The 24,408-nt window shown below is 48.3% G+C and overlaps 1 protein-coding gene and 1 long non-coding RNA gene across 35 annotated transcripts in view; one reads left to right on the top strand and one right to left on the bottom strand.

The window, feature by feature from the left end:
• Positions 1–24,408, bottom strand: part of Kcnma1 (potassium calcium-activated channel subfamily M alpha 1) — a 708,132-nt gene that overhangs the window by 624,184 nt on the left and 59,540 nt on the right. The window lies entirely within an intron of this gene.
• On the top strand, positions 77–4,008 carry LOC144375291 (uncharacterized). Its single transcript, XR_013434939.1, has 3 exons — positions 77–139; positions 830–872; positions 1,007–4,008. It is a non-coding gene; the product is annotated as an uncharacterized LOC144375291 (long non-coding RNA).

The following is a 24,408-nucleotide window of genomic DNA, read 5'->3' as shown; positions in this document are numbered from 1 at the left end:
TCACGGATTCCAAAGTCGAAAACTGAAATTAGTTATTAACAGAAAGTAATGACTGTGACTCCTTCCAATGGTGAAATATTTACCCAGATCTCAGAATGTCCTTCAGATGTACATGTTTCCTCTTACAACATTAAGCTAAGTAAGTTAACACTCTGTTAAGATTGGGGTACAGGGGGTGATCCCACTATTTGAAAGCTATTCCCATTAATCTGTGATCTTTGTATCCTTCCAGCTCTGTGTGTGTGTGTTTCTGTGAGTGTGAGTGTGTGTGTGTGTGTGTGTGTGTGTGTGTGTGTGTGGCCATAGAAACACACCCACATGATTTTCTCCTAATGTTCTTCATGGTTATTTCTAGGTGGTGAGATGCTGAGTAATTTTTTTGAAAAAAATATCTCCTCTGAACTTTACTGTTGCTTAAATTACTTGAAGAATATTTCCCTCAAAAAATTTTGTTATAATTTTTAAGAGGAAAATACTCCCAAATGGTTGAGAGGATCACAGCTAAATTGGAGGGCTACAGAATCTAGCTTAGGAATCTGATTCCCTAACCTTGCCAATGTGACATTTCCGAAAAGTAGCCATCCCCTCCAAACGGAGGCCCAATTCTCCGGGAGTGAAATGCTCACTGCCCCTCGAGTTCCATCCCACCTAGGACAACCTAGAAATTTTATTGCCACTACTACCCTGTCTCCTAGAAATGACACTTACTTTTATTGAATCGCCCTAACTATGAGCTAACTGTATTCTCTAATATTCTCCTTTAAATCCTCTGAGCAATTATGAGGTTATGAAGTTTCATTACTGTGTTAACTATTTTCCTCTGGAACAGGCTGAAGCCTAGAGAAATGACTTTTCCTGAGGTCCCCCAGCTGGTAAGTGCAAGATCTGGGCTTCAACTCACTGGGTTTTGGTTGAACCCAAAGCCCATGTTTTTAACCAAAATGCTTTGCTAGAAAGGGATGCCTTGCATTGAGCCCTAATTCTTATTTCTGTCACTCCTAACCAGTGGCATCCACTCTACTCCCTGGGGACACACATCTAACCCACTTCCATTGGACGTTTCCCATTGGAAGACAGAGATAAAGAACCCTTACCTACCCGGTCAACCCCATGCAGGTACAAAGGGTACTAAAAAGAGAGAATCTTTTTTTTTAAGGCTTTGTGATGAAGTCACTGAATGATTAATTTAAGCAGAATCATGAAATTTCCAATAAGCTCTTATCTATATGCCATCCTTGAAGCTCAGCTTCTAAGGAGCCCCTAAGAGTCGGGTTCCTTGGGAAAACCTCCTCAGAGGGTTTCCTACCACAGGCGAGTCCCAGCTCCAGGCTAATGGATGGGTGCAGCGGGGTGGATAAAGTAATTTATATCTGGCACAGAAGTTATTATATGCATTTTTTCAATTTATCTTCCTAATGATATTTTTTTCACAGACTCATATTTAAATGAGTTTCTACTCCCCCAACACCCTCTGACTGGCAGTGAGGGGAGGGAAGGAGGATAAAAATGCTAAGTAGATTTTCCACTGAGTGTGAATCCTCCACCTGCGGATCACGGTGAGCTGGCTGGCTGGGTGGGGACCGCAGGGCTGGAGTTGGGGTGCTCTTTAGTTTATAATCTCCCCCGAGTGTGATTTTCACACACAGGTGCACCAGCCCAGCTGGCCGGCAGAGTACAAGCAACTCTCATGCCAAAGCCACTGTCAGCTGGGTATGGGGCCCCAGGGCCTCGCCAGGATCACATTCTCCCAGGTCTGCAAGCTTCCCGAGGAGATCTTATTCCAAGAATCCTGATTCCAGGGAAATATTCCACTGTCTTGGTTCTGTCCACAAGGCTGCAGCCTCCAGCCAACAGCACACCTGTATGGGCAACGGGGCCATGGACCCGGGCCTGGAAAACATGGCCTCACGCCTGGGAGAGCATGCCTCGGCGTAAGAACAGAGACCCAATATAGCTCAGCCTGGACTGAGTCAGGCCACTGACCTCTCTACCCTGTCCCTAAATCCCCCCTGCTGTGTCCTTGACGTCACCTCCTGGATGTCCTGAAATCTAAGTCCCCCACGCTCCCAGGCGGGAGCATGGCTCTCCTCTTCCTCCCCATGGCTGCTCCCCAGGCACTCTCTGAGCCCTCTATCCCAGGCTCGCTGTCCCTTGCAGGGGTGGGGAGACACCCCACACCCCAGCCCAGAAGGAACCTCTGCAGGAGTCAGTCAAAAGCCAGGCACTAAAATTATATTTCCTCACTCCCCTCTCATTTGGAGGAAAGTCTGTGTGGGGCTGGCTGTGATCACACACTGTCTGCGCAAGTGAGAGCTCTCTCAACAGCCTCCCCCTCCTCCTCCTCCTCCTCCCTTTCCCCTTCTCCTCCAGTCCCCTTCCCATGCCTTCATGCTCACTGGCTCACACTGTGCTAGCCCCCCCACCACCACAGCCACAGCTTCATCAGAAATACCCAGAAGGCTCTGGTCTACCTGGCCAGGAACAAGGAGGAGCATCAGCAGCACCCCATATGGACACAGGAAGCAGGAGAAGTAGGACATGCTGGGAGTGTCTCAGCCACAAAGAATGTCCTCGGGCACCAGGAAAAGGAGAGGGACAAAAACAAGCCCTTCAAAGCAGGCAGCCTGAGATACCCAGAGTACCAGGCCTCTGCTGCCCCTTCTTCTGGAAAATTGTACACAAGGTAATTGCCCAAGATCCTCAGGCATGTGCTCTTTCCTGGGTTGCTACCTGGCTCCCCTACTAGCTGAGTGTCCCCAACAGGAGGGAAGGGATGGCTGACTCTCTGCTACGCCTGCCCGACACAGAGCAGCCTGTCCTTCCAGGCCTCCTGTTCGTTTGAAAACGTGACTGGGTGATTTTTCATCAGGGAAGCACACAGGCAAGTTCAAAGATGATGAAGCACTCCTGGCTATTAGCACCTGAAGTCTCCTTCCCTGTGTAGACACCGACCACAGGTTGGGCACTGTGCTCAGTGTGACCAACCCTTAACCAGTTTCTACCAGCAGTGAGGATCCCACGGTCCCTCTTCATACAGATGAGGCTGAGACTCAAAAGAGGTTACAGAACGTGCCTTCGGGGCCCTTACAAGTCATACCAAGTATGCCAAGTATGGCCAAGACAAATCTAGTCCCAGAAACCATGATCTTTCTACCATGCCAAAGTGTTTGTTTGTTTTTTTTTTTTTTCTAAAGGATGCCCATAAGTCCACACAAAAACTGGATACCCCATCAGGGCAGAGGAACAACACTCCTCTGTCAAAATAAAAGATGCCTATGGCAAGCGTGTTGCATCGGGAGTGTTCACATTTCCATCAAATCTCCTTATACAAAGATGAACTGAAAAAAAAAAAAAAAAACATGCTTGTAGAATCATCAGGTACCTCCTCGGATCCAAGCATCCATCCCAAGCTACTGAAGAGTACCAGGGCTTTCTCACAGGCCTGAGTCCTACCTTGAATTATGACAGAGTCACATGGGCTTAGCCCAATAAGCAGAACAGGTCAATTATAAGCCTTAAATATTATGCCTCGGGTCAGAGAGTTCTTGCATTTCATTTCTCTTAGCGTTAGGAAGGCAGGAACAGGGTACAGAGCCAGGAATTCAAGTGTCTAAACATTTGTAGTAATGTGGCCTCACCCAAGGCAGGGCTTCCACCCAGGCCCACCTTTGGGAAACCCTTCCAGATCAACTGGGTTTGGGGGTGAAAGCTAGCCTTCACTTGCACAGTAAGCCTTCTGCATAGAAGGCAAGTGTCCAGAACCTTCCAGACCTTCTTCTGAGCAAGTATTTTTGAAAAGGGTTTTGAAGCAATGGCCAAGGGCAAAAGCCAACACAGAATTACCTTTCCCTTGGATCATCTAACCCAAGAAGTACCCAGAACCAGCAAGAGCAAAGAGCTGCCCCAAAGACAGTCACTTAAAACAGGAGGCAGCCAAGCAAGAAAGAGCCCATGGGCCAAACAGGGTCTTCTGTCTGTCTGTGTAAATAAAGTTATGCTCATCTGTTCTACACTGTCTTTGGCCAATTTCATGCCACAAAGGCATGGCCCACAGACCCTCCAATATTCACTTATAGAATACTGGCCTTTTATAGAAAAAAAAATATTTGCTGTCCCTTGGTTTAGAAGAAACTTTCAGAAGTAGGTAGACCTATTTCTTTGGGCCTTTTTGAGAGCATACAATATCTCTAGCAAATATTTGGTACAGTCTTGAAAGGAGGGAAAAGGATGGGGAAATGGCCCCAGTGGTCCTTTCCAGTCCCAGATAAAGCCAAGAAGGAGAAGAGATGCCTGGCACCCAGGGTTTTCAGGGACAGAGATCCAGTTTACAAAAGGCACCCTGTGTGCCACCGCAGAGAGACAACCCAATAGGCCTGGGGCAAACCTGCAGCCTCCCCTGCAGCCTCCCCTGTACCCATGTCCAGCACCTAGAGGTCTCAGCAGGCAATGCCTGCCTCAGGATGGGAAATGGTCATTTGTTCCACCCCCACTTAGCTCAAAGACAGAAAGAAGCCTCACCCAAAGCTGTCCTGGGACAGGATTTCATGTAGCAGATCCCCTACCCTACCAGCTCTAGAAACTAAGACCCTCAGCATGTACACCTAAGTGCACACAGAGAGGCTCAGGAAGGCAGCGGGGTGCACAGGAATCTGGAAAGCTGACCATCTGAGAGCAGCCCAGCTTTTAACCTGGACCCAGACTTGAGAGACCCAGGGGTCTCCTCCAAGCTTTGCTACTAACCCCTTATACAACCAAGAAAAGCACTTCATGTCTATAGCCTTCCGGTTTTTTTTTTTTCTTCTGCCAAATGGGTTAATAGTACCTGCTACATCTAACTCATAGAGTTCAGTTATTCGAAAATTATTGAGCATCTACTATAGCCACACACTGTTCAAGGCACTTGGGATGAAGTTTGACTAACAAAAAGGGCAAAGTCCCTGCCTCCAGGAGCTTAGCCTCTAGGAATGGAGCCTAATAAGGAATTCATGCACCCCCAAAATCATGAGTGCTTGCTACAGTGGCTTCACAGAGGGTGATCCTGTCTTTCCACCTAATGGACTAGACGAACATAAAGTTCATGTTCTGCTGGGAACATCCGTGGTGAGGGGCATTGACGAGGAACCCTTTAAAGACCTAGTTTACGGGAATCACCACCAACGGCCCCTGCACTGAGGCAGGCCCTCTAAAAATTAACAATTGGCAAACAAAGAGGGCCAGGGCAGAGAAGCTATGTCCCCAAGATTATACAGCTGCTCAGAGGCAGAAGGGACATTAAAATCCAGGCAGGACAGGCATATCTGACCACTCTGCTATCCTGCCTTTACTGAGAAGGAGATGCAAGTGTCCTGCCCTTGCTTTTGGTACCTCTCACACTGGCTGGAGGTGCTTGGTGTGTTCAATATTCCCTTATCCTGGGGAGGAAGGCTCAGCCCTCCAGGCAGGGAGCAAGTCTCCTGGGATGAGGAGAGGAAGCTCTCTTTCCGTCTGCAATCATCCGAGACAAGCCTTCAACTGTTTACGAGGGTTGGCCTTGACCCCTCCTCTCTGGGGTGCACTCTTCTAGCTGCAGATGAGCAGGAGGGAAGATGCCTAGTTGTGGGCTGAAGAGAGAAAAGGGACTCCAGGCCACCAAGGCGGGTCCATAACAAGGATGCCGGCAGGGGTTGTGAGCTAAGAGGGATAAGCTGGACTCCATTACCCTCCATCCGTGTCCCTCAAAGGTGCATACATTGTAGCAGTGTCTCTGTAGCATGGCAGCCATTAGGAAGTCAAACAACAATAAGTGCTGGAGAGGATGCGGGGAAAAGGGCACTCTTGTTCATTGCTGGTGGGACTGCAAATTGGTGCAGCCAATTTGGAAAGCAGTATGGAGATTTCTTGGAAAGCTGGGAATAGAACCACCATATGACCCAGCTATCCCCCTTCTCGGTCTATTCCCTAAAGACCTAATAAGAGCATGCTACAGAGACACTGCTACTATGTAATGTTTTGAACGACCAACAATAAAAAAAAAAAATTAAAAAAAAAAAAAAGGTGCATACGTAAAGGCTCAGTCCCCAGAGGAGGGCTATCAGAAGGCACTGTGGACTCATAAGCGGTGGGACCTAGTGGACAATCTTCAGGTCACTGGGAGATGGGGGCTGGGACTCAAAGGGGACGGTGGTCCTCAGCCCATGCTTCTCTCTCTCTGCTTCCTGGCTTCTGAAGTGAGCACTCACCATTCACCCAAACCCATGGAGCTGCCCAATCTTGGCCCTGAACCTCCAGAACACAAGCCAAAATCAACTTGTATTAACTTCAATGGTAGCTAACTAATACACCCTCCGTTTAGTTCCCTCTTGCCATCCCTACTGAATCTTCAATGAAGCTCTGCTTAGAGTCCCCCCCAGATTCCCAGCACAATGTAAGGTGTCAGGAAAGGTGGGGAAACCATGCGCCCGGCAAAGACTAGCCTGGTTCAAGAAAAATGGCACCAACTACAAACTAGCATGTGGGTGATGGTACCAGTAAGTAAGAAACCTGCCCAGAGGAGGGTGCAACTGTAGAGTAGGGAATCCAGCTCCTTTTGTCCACGTGGGGCGTTTTCCCCCATGGCCAGGGCTGAGGGCCGTAGGGGCTTATTCAGGAGTCACAGCTTCCTTTTGGGAAAAGGAGTGTGTTGGGAGGGCAGAGAGGATGCTGAGGAAGAGGAAAGGAGGGAGATCCAGAGGCTGAGCAGGGTGCCACACCTCAGCCACCCAGGACCTGCTCCCGAGTCTGGCAGTGATGCTCGGGTCTGGTCCACCTGCCCTCTGGGCCAGAGTAGGGCAAGGAAGAAAGAAAAAGAAGAGACAGAAGCTGCCTCTTGGGGAAGTCCTGGTGCATCCTGCTGGGAGGGTGGAGGGCTGGAGAAGGCAGAGGTCTGGCCCCGTGCCCAGGCCAGATTGGATGGTCCTTCCCAGAGGCTCCCATCTGATATTGGCACTGGCGGGCGCTGCCTGTCTCCAGCACCTGCAGGTGGACATCCCCAGGCTGGCTCCCAGGAGGTGCCGCAGCAGCCAGCGCTGTCTGCCTTCTGCTGCTAGAAGCACGGAGAAGTCCCAGGGGCTCTGGAACTCCCTCCTGGATCCCATACTCTCTCTCCTGCCTTGCTCTCTCCTTTGCTTCCTAGACTCTGCTGCCTATGCAGCGGTCAATGTGCCCATCTTAGCTCTGTGGCCTCATAGAGACCCACAGAAGAAAAGAGCTGGGAGGGGCTTTGGAAAACATTCCCCAGCAAGCATTTCAGACTCAGGCATGCCTCTGTCCCCAGGAGCCAGGCTGGCTGGGTCTGGGCAGAGGCGTGGCTGTGTGTACCCTCAGAACACATCTGCACAAGAGGAGGTAAGATGTGGACAGATGGTTACTTCTCGAAAGAAAGATGCCAGAAACAGTGTGAAAATAAGACCCTGACACACGCAGAAGAGGCAGTCCGTGTGGTTACCCACCCCCAACCTAAGGTGGGCCCTGCCCATCACCCAAGATTTGCCCCCCAGGTCTAAGAGTCCAACCAACATTTGGGTGTTGGGGGTATACCAAGACACTCACGGGACCTGCTGGAGTATAATGAAGTATAAAATTGGTTCCATGGTGTGGGAAGAAAACAATTTTTATATAAAATTCAACACATATATCATGGAGTGACAGGAAAACCTGCAGATTTTATTAATTAAATATGTGTGTGCAAAAAGGTTGGTTTTGGATTATGTGCTGATGTCTTGAGGGAAGAACAGGGGAAGATCTCACCTTTATTCTTCTCTCCCTTTAAAGAATTTTGTTTATCCAAATTCATGTCCATCCAATGTCAGGGACAGAAGCACAGACTTCCCTGAGCCTGGGTGGGAAAATACTTCCTGGGCAAATGGATCGCCAGTGGGAAATTATTAAAAGCCCAAAGTTTTGAGCGGACACATTTTACAGATGGGAAAACTGAGAAGCGCAGAAAGACAAGAGCAGACGCAGAACGGATCTCAAGCCCCTGAGCCCCACGGTCCACACGCTCCATGAACACCACCACCTCCAACCACCCTCTGAGAGGCCAGGAACTGTTTTCAATTTCTCTGGCCCTGCCCAGCACTGGGATAGAACACAAACCAAGACGTACCCTTGATTAAATGTTTCTGACGCCCACAATGATGCTTGGAAATCCCAGCCAGGGTTTGGCCAGTGCAGCTTCTGTGTCCATCAGGGAAGATCCCCTTTCCCCCAGTGTGGCATGCATGAAGCACCCAGGGAATGGGCGACCCTGACTACCCATGGACTCCAGCCCTGACTCCAAAGGCACCCTCCCCTTTAGGAAACGGCTCTGAGAAGTCAGTGTCCACAAAGGGGACACCATGATTCCATGCTTATAGATGGAGGCCCAGCCCAGCCCCATTGAAGACCAAAGTGGCAAAGAGGAGGTCAAACTTCAGCAAGAGAGGCTCAGATCTTCCTGAGCCACAGGAGAAAAATCTCCCTGGACAAATCGGCAATTTCCAGGATGTTTCTGAAACCTGGGGGTGGGGATGGCGGGGTCAGGAAAGGTTTTTGGATGAAGAAAGCTAGTAGGCTACAAGGTGGGCCAAGAGAGGGGGCACTATCATTGGAGGGCAGGGCCAGCCCAAGGGGTGGAAAGCACAAGGGATATCATGGGGCACAGCTTCCCAGGCTGACTTACCCACTCCTGGGAGAGGCAGCACAGGGCTGTGGTTAAACCCCTGAGCTCTGGAGGACACCCGCCACTCCAGGACTGCAATCCTCATGCCTCCCATTTCCCATGCACAGGATTTGCTGGGGATCTAACTCAGGGCCTCTTGCGTGCCAGGCAAGCACTCTTCCACTGAGCTACAGCCCCAGACCTTTATTTAATTTTTATCTTTTCATTCTCATTTTTATTTTGAGACAGGGTTTCACTCTGTTGCCCAGGGTGGTCTCCAACTTGCCATCTTCCTGCCTCAGCCTCCCGGGCAGCTGGGTGTTTTAGTCAGCTTTTTTTCTGCTGCAACTGAAAAACCCAACCAGAACAACTGTAAAAGAGGAAAGGTTTATTTAGGGGCTCACAGTTTCAAAGGTCTCAGTCCATAAGTGGCTGGCTCCATTCCCTGGGGCTCCAGATGAGGCAGGACATCATGGTGGAAAAGTATAGCAAAGGGAAACAGCTCACATGATGATCAGAAAGCACAGAGAGAGAGAGAGAGAGATCTCTACTTGCTGGATACAAAATATATATCCTATAGCCACAACCCCAATGAACCACTTCCTCCAGCCACACCCCACCTGACTGCACTTACCACTCAGGCAATCTCATCAAGGCTTAATTCACTGATTAGATTAAGGTTATGACCCAACCATTTCTCCTCCAGACCTTCCTGCACTGTCTCACACGTGAGCTTTTGGGGGACACCACTGCTAAACCATAACACTGGGATTACAGATGTGCACCACGGATGTGTAGATGTGTGATTTTAACAAGGTTATTTCATTCTCTGGGTCTCTCTCCTAATTTGCAACTAGGAACAATTGTACATATATATTGCAGTGGCCTAGGGAGGGCTAAAAGGTTAATAAAGGGCAAGGACTTAGCACCATGGAATGAATGAGGAAAGTCCTGCTAAACTGTTCACATCAAAAGTGCTCAATGGAGGCAGGCAGCAACCAGAGGGCAAGCCACACATCTCTGTGTCCCCTACTCTCTGCTTCAAATACAGGGTGGAGTTCTGTTCTTCCTGCCTTTGTCATAAAGTTTATGATTTTCTCTTCTCGTGGACACTCCGACCCGGGGACCCCTGGATTCCTGGTGCAGCCAGGGATTTCATTCAGAATGCAAAGAGGTAGAAAGCTGCCTCCACCTTGCTCCTTCCCAGACAGCATGACACTGACATTTTCATGATGCAACAACGTGGCCAGTTTTCCCAGTATCTTTCTTTTACCTTGAGTGAAATCAGAAATCTAAATCTTTTTTTTTCTCCCTTAGAATGCCACAAAACAATTTTTATTTTGCATTTTTAGAAAGGCAGCCTTTCAGGGTTGTAAATGTTCCTTCAGAAATAAATAATCTTCAGCTTAGGCCAAGCTTCCTCTACTCCTGCAGCCGAAAAAGCAGTACTTAGACTAAGGACCGGGGACAGGGCAGGGCAGGCACTCCTGGGAGAAATGAACCCTTCCCACCACTGGCCCCAGACATGCACCAGCTTCCCTCTGGGCAGTTACCAGGCAACCTTGCACCTGTGAACTAAGCTGCTCATCCATAATGCACACCTAGTCAGGGCCCGCTGCCGCAGCCCAGGGAAAACTGCTGAATTATTGAGCAGTGAGCCCACCTATTGTGTCTCAAGGGCATCCCACTCCCAGAAAGTGGCTTCTGTTCCCAGTTAATGCCCCACCAGGAAGTGAGAAGCCTGTTGAGTCTACCCCTTTGGGGTCAGTGCCAGCAGCAAGCTGTTTCCAGCACCATGACCAGGAGACAAGCTCAAAGGACATAAGATATGGCCCAAGGATCATCTTTTGCCCTGCCTCCTGCCTTCTCCCACTGCCCAGTGGGTAAGTACTTGAGTCCAGTTGTGATTCTCAAATGTGGGAAAGCATCAGAACCCTTGGGCTATCTGGGTTAAATAACACGGATTTCATATTCCACTCATGAATATCCTAATTTAGCAGGTTTAAGTGGAGATCAACCTCTTATGATTGTTCATCTAACAGGTGATTGGGAACCACCAACCCAGGTCACTGTCAACCACATGGAAGAAGGAGTCACAGGTTTCCTCCACGGGGCAATATAAGCTCTTTAAAGAAGGCGGAACAAATTCCTTGGAGCCAGACCAAGGCTAGATTTTCCACAGCCGGGGGAAGAGCTGCTGTTTTTCACCCTCTGGAAGCTCAGGTTATACCACAGGGCAAAGCCAAGAAAGGATCCAAGACTCGCTGAAGATGGGCTTCTGACAATCAAGGAGTAACTCCTCTCTGGTAAGGTGAGCAAGGCTGCACAGATATCCCCTTTGCAATTTGGAAATGAAAGAGCTCAAGGAAGAGCCCAACAGAACCTTTCCCTCTGGCTAAGGAGCCCACATACTTCCCAAGGCCTCTGGATCCAGAAGGTTGTCATCTCCAGACTCCTTTGCATGCAAAGGAGGGCAACACACCAGTAAGGACAGTCCGTGGACGAGGCTGGTTCTAAAAGTTTTAGGGAAGGTGGAAAATGTTAAGCAAAGAAGGGGGAAGAACAGCCAGTCGATTTCCAAGAAGCGTGATGGTTGGCTTCTTCCTTACCCACCCCATGCCATACAAAAATGAGTTCCCCTCCCAGGAAAACCATCCACTAATGAGAACTCTATCTATACTCCCTCTTCCCTGAGTGTGTGTGCAATCATGCACACCATAGAGAAATAAATTAGACCGAGACTCCCCCCCATCCAGTCCAGATTTATGGAAGAGGAGGACATTTGTACTAGACAGGTGACCTGGGAAGTTGGGGAGGGGAGAAATGGTAACATGTGACTGATGGACAATCCGGAGGATGCTTCCTCCCATACCAGAGTGACCACATGACAAAGTCACAAGGCCCGGTGGAGTTTCTTAAGACTTGATTTGAGCCCAAATAAAACTCAATTGAATAGGGATTATTTCTGGCTATAATAAGAAATGAATATTCAAGAGTAAAGATCAGGTGGGGTGGGGGAGAAAGACAGAAGTCTAGATCTTGGAGAAATAACCTGAAAATCAGAATCAAGAAATAGCCAACCTTACTTCTAACAGGAAAAAGAAAAACCACTTACTAAAATGGCACATCAGTGTCACCTATTTATTTAAGCTTGTGGTTCTTAACTCAGCTTTTAAAAGAGTTGTACAACTGTTTTTCTAGTTCACGGGGGGAAAAAAATCCCAGAGCTTCTCGTAGCTTTCGTCAGAGTCCTGGCTGAGTATTTTGAATTGTTCCAACATCCCAGCCCCCAGGCTGGAGTCAGGAATGATGTATGAAGCAATGTAAAAACATCATTTTCCATTTGGCACAGAGAACATGGCATAATACTTTGGAGGCTAAACTAAACAGATGAAAAGGGAAGAGTACAGACCCAAACTTGGCTTCACCTCACCCCTTGCACGCACACACGCCTCGCAGGAGTGGATCAGGAGATGAAGTTAGCACCAGAGAGGACAGGATCCTCATTGTGTTTGGGCGCCTGTGGTTCTGGGCTAGAATGAATGAGGTCAAGTACTGCAAAACTGTTATGTCTTTGACCACGACTACTGAGATTTAGGCAAACATTGACGCTCTCTAAAGAAGCAATAGCAAAATGCAAGTTTCCAAAGCACCCTAAGCTCCTCTTAAGGACTAGTGTGCAAGGATCTACAGAGTTGACCTACAGTGAGACCAGAGTTCTAAGCCTGTTTTGGCCACTCACCGTCAGGGCACTTTGGGCAAGTCACTCAACCTTTCTAAATCTGTTTCTTCTTCTTTGAAGATAAAATTATAGTTCTCATAGTAATGAGGGGATTAAAACTCCAAATCCAGTGACTGGCCACTATCACCCCTAAAGCGCTCTCTATAGAAATGATGATGAATCCGCAGAATGGCACCTGTTCTCGGGAGGCTGAGGCAGAAGGATTGCAGGTTTGAGGCCAGTCAGGGAAAATTTAGCAAGACCTTATCTCAAAATAAAATAAAAAGGGGTAGTGATGTAAAGCAACCCTGGATTCCATCCCTAGTTCTGATAATAAAAAAAAAGTGATGATAACAAAGACAGTAATACAAGAAGGTGAGGCCTCCACTCCTCCCTTGTCTCCATGCCACCATCATGCTGTACCCAGTGAAAGCCAGGACCCTGGAGATATGGACCATACCCACCCAGGATCAAAAGGATCAAGATTAGTGTGGATCCCTGGATCATGAAAACACCCAACCAAGTGGCTCATCCTTCTGTCTAGAGAACCGTCTTTCATTAACACCCAAGAGCCACACCATGATGATGCCTGCCTGTTATTCAAAAACACCTTAAGAAAATGCAACTTCTGGGGCATTTACCAGCTCTGGCCTCCAGCCCATCAATCCCAGGCACATTGACCCTGCTTCAAAGCCATCTCCTATGGTCCCTCCCAGAGACAAGACCGGGAGTCACTGAGGCAAGACAACATGCATTGCATTGGATGGTCTCCAGCTATAGTAGCAGGTTGGTTTGAGACTAATAGAAATAACTCCCTCAAATAATAATGGCAATTAATTCTGACCAAAGAGCAGGAAATGGATGTGACATCCATTGAGCACAGAGCAGCACAAGAGGCGGGTCTCCAAAAGGTAAAGAAAGCTAAGCAGAGAGGTTTGCAGGAACCGGGGGGCTCTAGGCTCATTATTTCAATCGTGAAAGCTGTCACTCACTGTCAAAAGGCAGCTTAATCTTGCCCCAAAGCTTTCAGGAACACTATGAATCAAGGCCCACAATCAGTGCTCCAGTGTTGGGGTGGTGAGTTATGGGCATTCTCCAGCTGGGAGGGTAGAAGCTTCTCCTACAGAGTGTGCCCTGGGCAGAAAGGATGTGTAAACAAACACGAACACCCAGCCAGCCAGAGGTGACAGAAACAGGTCTATAACATTAGCCCAACTGGGCTTAGGAGACAAGCATGCAGTTCTGTTCTGTTTACATAGTTTGTGGGGGGACTTTCAGGGAGTGACAGAAAATAGTTTGAGGGGATAAAAAGGGGATGTAGGAAACCCACAATAATTGCATGACTTTGGATCCTTTTCCCCCATGTTCTCAAAAGTTTGAAGTTGTCTGGGAAAGCTCAGAAATTCACACCACCAGGAAAGTAAAATTTTTTCCCTCTTTATGCAGACAGATGAACCACCTAAACTGGACTTGTGGAAAGATTACACGAGGCAAAGGAGGCATCTGGATATGTAACTGCTAACAAATGTTAAATGACAGCAATACGAATCAAAATACAGTATTTCTTTCACCCTGAGCTGAACAATTTGCAAAGCTCTCTCAACTTCTCTGTCTCCTTGGATCTTCGCAATAACCAAGGGGACTCTGAGCCCCTTGGATGATAAGGAAAAGGCTCAGAAATGGCTCAGTCATGCTTCTCTCAATTCCACTTGACTCCTGAAAGGTTCCTATTTCTGACTTTTAAAAAAGAAAGATCAGGGGTGGTGTGACATGTCAGGTGATACCTATTAGATCCATGTGACCAAGATGATGCTGGGGAAGGGGGAGGGGAGGGCGCAACAGCCAAGGCCCTTGGGCAATAGCAACTGAGAACTCTGGCCCCTGGTTTGCCAGCTTGAACCCAGGGACACCAGATAGGGTGGCAGCATTAGCCAATAGATGTCCTAGGGGAACAGAGGCCACGGCTCCTGACTGGTTCCAAGGATGGGCTCCCACATGAAAATTCGTACCCCCTTGTGCACAGACCCTAGCAGTGGGTGGGCAAGGAGAAGAAACGATGGGCTTGTGATGGGTAACACAGAGGACAGGTTCTTACCCCTAGGCAGCTGCCCCTGCCAGTTGAGAATACCACTTCATCTCAAGAGGGTCACAGAGAGCAGTCCTAGAATCCCAAATAAGTCCTTCTCTCTGCCCCTTCCAGAGAGAAGAGAGCTCAAGGCATAAGACAAAGGTAAGAAGAAGATACTCAGAAGTAAGCACAGTCCAGGAGCAGTAATACTGGGTGCACACTAGTAATCCCAGTGACTCAGAAGGCTGAGGCAGGACGATCTCTCAAGTTGGAGAACAGCCCCCACAATTTAGTGAGATCCTGCCTCAAAATGAAAGTTAAAGGGGGATGGGGATGTAGCTCAGTGGTACAGCCCTCTGGGGCTCAAAAGCCAGTACTGCAGAAAAGGAGGAAGAAGAGAAGGAGGAAGAGGAGGAAGAAGAGGGAGCACAGAATCAAGCATCTTGACACAGAGCCCTTGGCAAAGCCCCCACTGGCTGGACCTCAGGCCTCTGAAAGTAATACTGATTTCTAAGGAGTCTTTGTCTCCTTCAAGTGAGGGAAAGTCTCATTAGAAATCAGTATTACTAACTGATAGCCTAACACACCTTAGGTGCACTTCCTCATAACCCAGCAGCCTTCATCTAGGCTCCCATGCTGCACAGGGAATGTGTGGTAGTCAGCTTTCTGTTACTGTATCAAATATCTGAGACAAGAGCTGATAAAGAAGAAAGGTTATTTTGGTTCACAGTCTCAGAGATTCTAATCCATGATGAATTGGTCCTGTTGCTTTGAGGCCATGGCAAGGGCAGCACATCATTGCCGAAACATGTGGCAGAGCAAAACCTGTCACCTCATGGCCAGGATGTGACAGGAAGAAAGAAAAATAAAGAAGAGGCTGGGTTCCCACAATCCATTCAAGAGCACCCGCTCAGTGACCTGAACACCTCCCACCAGGCTCCATCTTGTAAAGGCTCTACCACCTTTCTATAGCACCATTCCAGGGACCAAGACTTCAACACATGGGCCTTGCAGGGACAATGAAGACACAAACTACAGCAAATCTAAGTGGCTCCTGGCACAGTGCTTGCTTAGCAACTTCAGCCCCAGAAGGTTAGACCCTCTCTATACCCTTGGTCAGCCCAGCCTCTCTCACCTGGTAACTCTTGGTAGGCATTTGAATCACTCCCAACTTGTCCATAGAGGTAGGGTCTAATGGGGGTCTCTTGGGGGCAACCTAAGGCAATAGGGAGGTAGCACGTGGAGCCCTGCAAGATGACAGCAATCCAGCAGCCTGCACTTTTCACTTCTCCTCTAAGAGGCTCTGGCTCTGAACACACGTGTCGGGTTTCTGGATGCTAATCAGCTGGCTCTTCAGCCCCCAAGAGCCGCACTTGAGTGGTCTCTAGAAGCTGCTGAGACTTTTCTCCAGGAGGGTGGACCTTGGCACCGGACCTTGTGATCCTGGCCAGGAGGCCCTGAAGAGAGACATCCCATCCAAAGCCTCCCATTCCTACAGCCTGGCTCAGCCTCCACCTCACATCCCCGCTCTAAACCTCTACAGTTCCAAACCATGGGGCTGAGGGCCCAAGGGAGCCTCCTCTAGCACTCCACTACAGCTCTCCCCAAAGCCACTTCACTCAGTGGCCAGGTTTCCTGTCCCCACAGGCCCCCACCCCTGCATCTACTCGAAGAAGGAGGGAGCTCAAGAGTGTTAGTGAGAGACTGGGGCGGGTAGAAAACTCCTCCTGGTAATGTATCAAAACCCATTTTTTTTTTCCAATCAGAAATAGCACAGATCTTGGATGAGACACAAACTCTACAAAAATAAAACTATTTTCTCCCAATAGGGTCTGCTGAGATAAGAGCTCGAGTTCCCTGAAAACTATTTGTCAAGCATCGTCCTAGAGGCTTTACATGCATTATCTCACTTGGTGCAGAACAAAGTTATCGCACTTGATAGACGCAGTCAGCCTTCGCTAGCTACAGATGCCGCATGCATGGGCTCAACCAAGGACTGAAAAACATTTGGAAGAACAATTTGGATCCGTAATGCCATTATTACATGAACAATATAGTGTGACGACTATTTACATAGCATTTACACTGTATTAGGTTATTATGTCATCTAGACATGTATGGGAGGGTGTGTGTTGGCTACATACAAATACTATACCATTTTATACAGGGACTTAAACCTGCTGATTCTATATGAGAAAGGGGTCCTGGAACGAAGCCCCCCCCCATAAATGCTGAGGAATTATTACAATCAAACCCAGTGACACAGGTGCATATCTCTCTCTCTCTCTCTCTCTCTCTCTCTCTCTCTCTCTCTCTCTCTCTCTCTCTCTCTCCCTCTCTCTTTCTCTCTATCTCTTTCTCTCTCTCTCTTACACACACACACACACACACACACACACACACAGCCATAGTGCTTACTCTATTCTAGTATCTTATATGTATTATCGTATATGTATTACTTTAATTCATTTCCAGGCCAATAAAGTAAGTGCTGTCATTATCCCCTCATTGCAAGCCATGAATCAAGCTTACCATAACCTATTATAACCTAGGCTACATGACTTGCCCAAATGACAGGGCTGGGACTCCAGGCTCAACCCCACCCACACACTGACCTCCACTGCACTATCTGTGACAAGCTCCATTTTCACGTGCAAAAAAAGAGAGACTCAGAAAAATATAAGGCAGAGGCTGTACCTATAAGCCAGAGAGATGGTCAACAGACTTAACAATGGGTAAGGCAGGGCCATGACCTACAGAACAGATACCTGGGCCAGGCTGGGGACCCCCAGGAGGTGAAGTCTTTCCTAACTGCCTCACAGTGAGCCCCAGAGGCCTTCAGGGAAAGAGGAAGGTGAGACACAAAGAACTTTATAATGTCTACCTTAGCCAGGGTAGTGGTTTTTCAAAATTATCGACTTGACCACTACAAACAGCAGCCCAGGAAAGAGAGGGCTACAGCTTGCCATTCAACTTCAAATCTCTGTATATTGATTAAAGGACTTGGGATCAGGAAATGACCCCAACATTCAATACCCTCCTTTTACCAAGGCGGAGAGCAAGGCTACCACATGAAGCATTGTGCCCGAGGACACATAGATAGAAAGCAGCAGTCAAGATGCAAACCCAGTGTTTTCAGGTAACCAGACTGGTGGCAGGACTCGTGGTAGTCTGCACTTCTTCCACCCACATTGATCCTGGTCCATAAATGTCAGCTGGTCCACATGCCTAGGGCCCAGGCCACAGCCAGTTTCCACACTCTGAAAATCCCAGAAGCCTAAGAGAGAGGCTCAGCTGCCCAAATTTCCACCAGGGATCATGCCAGCCTGATGGGAATCCAGATTTTTTTTTTTTTAAGCAAGCACCTGAATTTTGTGTGACTGATTTCAGCATCCATCGGAGGCGGCTTCTAAATTTAGAATTAACATCCATCCGAGGCAGTCTGTTACACAAATGTATGCTTCCTCGGAAGCTGTTGTCAGAAACAGTAAAACTGACATACATAAAACAGTTTCTTCATACCTTAATAATATTGAACTGTAAAACCAGAGGATCGCAAACACACACAGCTTTAATCACAAGATCCTTCAGAGTGCACTTCAACAGTCAGGGAAGGTCCAGATCATTTTAATAAAAACCCCAAGGTGTCCCCCATCTTTATTTTCACTGGCCAGTGCAGTTCCCTGGGCCCCTCATTCTTTCTGGATGCTTGTCAGTGTCCAATCTAGAGCTCTCATCATTGATCATTTGAGGTGCTAACCTGCACTTTATGTGACAGGCCACCTTTGGAGATGTTACAGCTTAATCTTAGTCACCTCCTTCTCTGCCTTCCAATTGGTTGCCGAAATTCAATTCCATGCTCTGCACATCTAATTGTGCCAGGAGGTGACAGGCAGCCTTTCCCCAAGGACATCTTCACTGTGTAGGGGCCACCAGGCAACAAAGTAGTGGGACTCACAGTTGACGTTCACACACAAATTTCCATTAAAGTGCCTATCGTCCCTTGCCCAGAACAGACGGAAAAATATTACTCTCATACCCTGAAATTTTCCATTCTTGATCTCAGCCCAAAGGTGACTTTTTTATTTTTAAACTTGAGCAAAGAAAAAAAAAAAGGTTCAACTATTTTTGATTCATGCCCAGGCTGAAGAAACACACTTTGTTCTTGTTAAAGCAAGGTAAGATTTTTTTTTTTTTTAATAGCACATAGGTAGTTCAAACAGCTCGGCTTCAAATGCCCAGGCTTTCCAAGTGCTTGCAGGGCAGCACTTTGGCTGTAATTGCAAAGCTGAAAGTCAACAGCCAGGGTGAGAGGGAGCTGGGATTATACTGTATGTGTGCATTGTCCCCACTTCCATTTCCTACTTTAAAGAAAGGCACAGAATTCTGAATTCGTCAAGCAAGGTGGTGGGTCCTGCAGCTTCTCCTCCTGCTTAGGGAAGAAGGAAGCCATGTTTTTGATTGGCTTCCATCCTCCCAGGAGAACATGCTACTACAAGGAGAACTTATGGGTCCCCACACTGCCACCTGTCCCCAGACTTGGCTCTCTTCCCAGACATCTTCTGAGCTCTAACCCTGACACCACCCTGTATTCCTTCTTCCTTCACTCAACCAACTTTCCCTCATCTCACAGAGAACAAGAAGCAGCGGAGTACCTGGGTGAGAAGAATTAGTGGGTACAATCACCCTTTAATCAACCAGCCCCACTCACCCCTGTTGTCTTTAATGAATTAGCAGAATTTGAGTCCGGAGGTCTCCCTCTCACCCCTCCATCCTCTCCTATCACCTCCCTCACACATGGCAGGCTGGGGATGCAGACCTGTGCTGGGGCTCCACCGGAACATAGGACATGCGACACACTCCCAGCCCAAGTCCAGGCCCTCATCCTGACCTTGCCAATTAGAACTGGGCGCCTGTGAGCAAATCACTCACTGCTACACAAACTAGGGCTCTTCACGTCTGTCCTGCCTACCCTGTAGGGTTGCTACGGGAAGCAAGAGAGATCACAGCTTTGCAATCAGCATTCAGTATAAATGCACGATCCTATTATTAGGTGCATGGAGCAGTGTTGGGAGATGTGGTATGTTCCTTGGGGCCAAAAATCCAAGAGATACTGGAAAAAAGAAAAGAAAGTAGATTGTACCAGGCAGAAAACAAGGGTCTAGAAGAGAAGAACAGAGACAAGGATTCTTGGGGCTTCGGAGAAGGACATGCAATGAGGAGAGGTGTCCTGGAAGAATGCACCCATCCTGCGAGCATTCCCTGGACCTGGAGCTCACATGCCCTGGTCTCTCCAGCCTCTTCCTTCCATCAAGCTGAGCCATCCCAGGTAAGCTCTGAGTGAATGAGAGAATGAACCAATAAGGAACTTGGAAAGCTGGGAGGAGCAGAAATCCCAGACACAGACAAGGGAACTGTGAAGGCAGCTGCTGGCATGCTGCAGACTTCCCCTAGGGTGGGGACTCTGCAGGGGTACAGACAGGGAGGTAGGAAAGGCAAGGCAGAAGCAAAGGAAAGGCAGAAGCCTTGACCTTGGGCTGGAGGAGCTCAAAAGAGGGAGTGACATCACGAGACCAGTGTTTGGGGAGATTCATCTGCAGCCTCGTGCAGCACAGCCTGGAGAAGACAATCAAGCCCAGCCAGCAGAGTAGTCAAGAGGCAGGTATGATCATTTATGCAGATGGTGAGAAGGTCCAGCAAGCCATCATCTCCCCAACCCAATCACTCTTAGAATTCCATCAAGGGCCACACTTGGGGACTGTGCTCCTTAGACTGGACTGAAAGTGTCCCCTAGTCCTTCAGCCCTATACTCAGCACCAGCCTCCTGCAAGTGGTCACCTTCCGCCTCCTGAATCCCGCCAGGCTGAGCTGTTCCATTTTTAGACCACAACTCTGATAGTAAGCTCTCCTTACAGGGGAGGGACAACGGGGCAGGGAAACAGGGAAAGAGCTTTTTCCCTCTGAGCACATTTTCCCAAAGTACATCTGTTCAACAATTTTATGAAGTAACATGTTAATATGACAGTTAGGGCCATGGTAAGAAGAAAGCAGAAAAGAAGGGTATGGATGAAAGGCTGGGTGGATTCAACCTGCAGTTGAAACAGGGTCAGAAGCAGATCTCAGGGCTGGGATGTAGCTCAGTGGTAGAGCACTTGCCTAGCATGTGCTAGCCCTGGGTTCCATCCCCAGTACCATGAAGAAGGAAGAGAGGGAGGAGGAGGAGAAGGAGGAGGAAGGGAAATGGAGGAGAAGGAGGAGAAGGAAGAAGAACAATAACAACACCCTAGTGGTGACCAGTTGGGGATGGGGAGCTAGTGTGGACTGCCTTAGTTCCAATGAAGGATGTGAACCTACCCACTGTGTGACCTTGGACAACTGAGCTCCTGTGAGTCATCTTCCCTGCCTGTGAGATGACATTAGTGACCATTCTCACCCAAGAAGGTGGTTTTGAGAATTACAGAGGTTGACGTGATGTTCCACTTGGTACCTCCCTGGGATCCATGGTCAGCAGCTGATAATCATAATGGGCGCTGTGCCCAAGGTCATCTCCTAGTGCAGAAAAGCTCTCTAACATCCCCAAGGCAGGCCCCCAGCTATGAGGCTGGCCCACAGCAGGTGTGCGTCACCCCCCACTGGAATTTTCTCCCCACGGCTCTCCTTCTCTCACCAGACAACACAGGGCAAACTGATGTCTGTTTGCCTCCTCAGATCTTCAGACACATGAAGGCCATGTCCATACCTCTATGAAATAGTCTCTTCCCTAGAATCACTGTGTTTCCCTCTTCATTTCATTTCTCATCTCTTTACCTACCACACAGAGAAGATAAGGCAGCAATGATATGGAGAAAATATTTTTAAATGAAATAGCAGAAAATGACCTTGGAAATTACTGCCTAGGAATGCACCCCCGGTGCCCTCTGAAGACCTATTCAAGTAGAATCCTCTTGACAGCAAGCTGTGGCCCTCTAGGGAATGTCCCATCCCATCCCCCAGGAGCCCTGGCCTAGAGATGATGGAGGTTGGCTTCCGATCTTCTTGGTCTCCCAGGGACCCTGCTCAGGGCAGCCACCTGAAAAGTCCCCAGCAGCAGCCCTTCTCACCATGCATGAATGCTGTAGGAAGCATTTGAAAATAAGGTTTCCAATTACCACTGGCATGCCTGGAGTGCCCCGCTGCTGGCTGCAGCTGTCCCGCGGAAGGCCAGTGACATCACCCGCAGGCCTGGCCATGCTGTTCCAAGGCTGGGCTGGGCAGAAAGATCCCCTGCAGGCTGAGCCCCCATCACTGGGAGGCAGGAAGCTGCCACTTCCTCTCCAGAGATGGGTACTGCTTAGGAATCCAGCTCCCCTTCCTGGGGAGAATTCCATTGCCAAAATTTGGATTCGCACCAGAAAAGGTTCGGAAGCTATTCCAACATCCAGGACAATTACAGCTGACTGTGTCTAAAAACTCACTATGTGTCCACCCTTGTCCTGGGCCCATGCAAGCCCAGAGAAGACATCTTCTCTAAATTCTCCTTGTACACACTTTCCGGAAAGAAAAATGAAATGCTCTTGCCTTTCTCTGCTACAGAGAATAAGGAAGGTAAGAGGGAGAAAGAAAGAAAAAAGGTGAAGGAAGAAGAGAATGGGGAGAAAACGAAGAGGAGAGGGGGGAATAGGGTATAGGGAAGGAAGAAGCGAACAGGGAAGGAGAAAGGGCTGGCCTGTGGCTATTTTTGCCCTTGAGCACCCCTGCCTGGTCCCTCCCTTTCCTCCTCCCCTCCTACAGTGCCCAGGCCATGGGACAGCTGATCACGGGGACAGGGACAGGATGCTTGCAGGACGATGTAACAGATAGGGCCCTGAGCCCTAACTCGAAGTTCAAGTTCAATGCAAAGCAGATTCCCCAAGGGTTGGGATCAGATTAATTGGAATTTGCAGGCTGTGCCCAGCTAAGATCCGTGTCTGTCACCTGTTAACCACATTCAGGCCCCTCTTAAAATCAGAACCTGCCATCCATCACCACCCCGGGATGGAGGCATGGCCAGAGCCTGGCTGTCCAGGGCTGACCCTCTGGCTGATGGCCTGCCTTACAGTGGCCAGGTTCCCTCACTGCCTTTCAGATATACACGAGGAACTCTTGAGTGAATACTAGTCCCTGGGGGCACTATGAGTAATCACGAACACATTCATCTAAGGAACTAATTTAATTAAATGAGAAATCACAGGACCCTTGGCAAGGAAGAAGGAAGTAGGGGAGAATATTTGGTCTCCAAAATCAAAGGAAGTAAAGGGAAAGAGAAATCAAGAGCCTTACAAATTACCTGATTGAACCCCCAGAGCAAATTCATGGAATCTATTACACTAGCGGAAACTGAGGACCAGAGAGGTTACAAGGTGACCCTCGGCTGTACAACCTGTAAGGGACTCAAGTCTGAACTAGATTTCTGGGCCCCACATCTGTTCTTTTTCCAATACCATATGATACATTTAATCCTGTAAATTTTTAAAAATTATTGTCTTGGGCTGGGGATGTGGCTCAAGCGGTAACGTACTCGCCTGGCATTCGCGGAGCGCTGGGTTCAATCCTCAGCACCATATAAAAATAAAGATGTTGTGTCCACCGAAAATAAATATTAAAAAATTCTCTCTCTCTCTTAAAAAAAATATTGTCTTGAACCTTTCTTTATTTAGACGTATTGTCATAATGTTTCTGCTAAAAATAACCTGTAAAAGCATATGTCAATTACTGAAGAGCGTATTTTCAGTTTCAATTATATTTTCATTTCACTTCATTTCTGAACATTTTGAATGCGTCATAGATCCAGTCAGTCTCGTATCTGAAGCTCACAGAGTCTGACCCTTCTGTCTGTAGCTTCCTATGATTTTTCACCCTTGCTTGATCATCTGGTTAGGGGGTGAATGGCTCGGGTCTGTATGGCTGGGTTTTTACCTACAAAAGTACAGGACTGAATCTCCAAGTGCGTGCCTCCAGAGAGAATCTGCTGACAGACTCTCTGGGATGCCAGTGACACAAAACCACACCAGCTTAATGTCACAGCTTGGATTGCCAGGGTCACCCAGGTGGTACACATTCAAAGCAGATCTGACACATTTTCATAGGAGACATTTCTCCCTCCTCCCAGAGCCAAGCCAAAGTCCAAAGAGGGAACTTCCCCCATCTCCTCTCTCCCTGGCCCTCCTGCTGAGGTCTTCCTGCTTCCTGGGATATGGTTGTCCTGGAGGGATGGTTTTGAACCAAGGATGGAGGTCTGGCTCCCTGCGTGTGGACCAAGGGCAAGGGCATGTCAGTTCCGGCTTAAACCTGACAATCTCATCTCTCAAGGCCTAGATCTGGGCCCTTTTCTATGTCTAACTTAAAGGGAGATACACCTTTCTCCAGGACTAGGAACCAAAGAGTTCTCCTGGACCTCTATGGGGGAAATTTTCAAAACTTTGAGATTTTAAAGTCTTTATGGGGGCAGGGAAGAACCAGCAGTGAGGCTGTAATGACCTCCAGGCTGACTGCAGTGAAGGAAAGTGCACATCAGCACGCAGTCAGTCAGCAGCTGGGATAAAGGGGCACCCCCAGCATCACCCAGGAGGAAACATTAAAGCAGCAGAGGAGAGAGGCAAGGATGCTGCACGACTTCCACGGTCCCCGCCATCTGTATTTCCCTCTGTCTTTGAACCAGGTATTCCCAGAGCCTAAGGCAAGTAGGGATCATTAGTTTCCAAAGTCCTCAGTAGCCATCGCTCAAGGCATCCTCAAGAAAGCCCTTGGGAATGCATCTTATAGCCTCTGACAGGCACCTTTCTGACTAGGGATCCTCTATATTTTCTGCCATCTATCACTATTTCCTCTCAAAAAGAATTCATTGGTTAATTGATAACACCCTTTCACACACACACTCCAGATGTATCTACAGGTCCACAATCCCTCACCCGAAACCTTCCAGACCAGATGTGCTGTAGAATTCCA

Source organism: Ictidomys tridecemlineatus, chromosome 1 (assembly GCF_052094955.1).
Source record: "Ictidomys tridecemlineatus isolate mIctTri1 chromosome 1, mIctTri1.hap1, whole genome shotgun sequence".
NCBI lineage: Eukaryota > Metazoa > Chordata > Mammalia > Rodentia > Sciuridae > Ictidomys > Ictidomys tridecemlineatus.
This window is presented reverse-complemented; position numbering and strand designations above follow the sequence as displayed.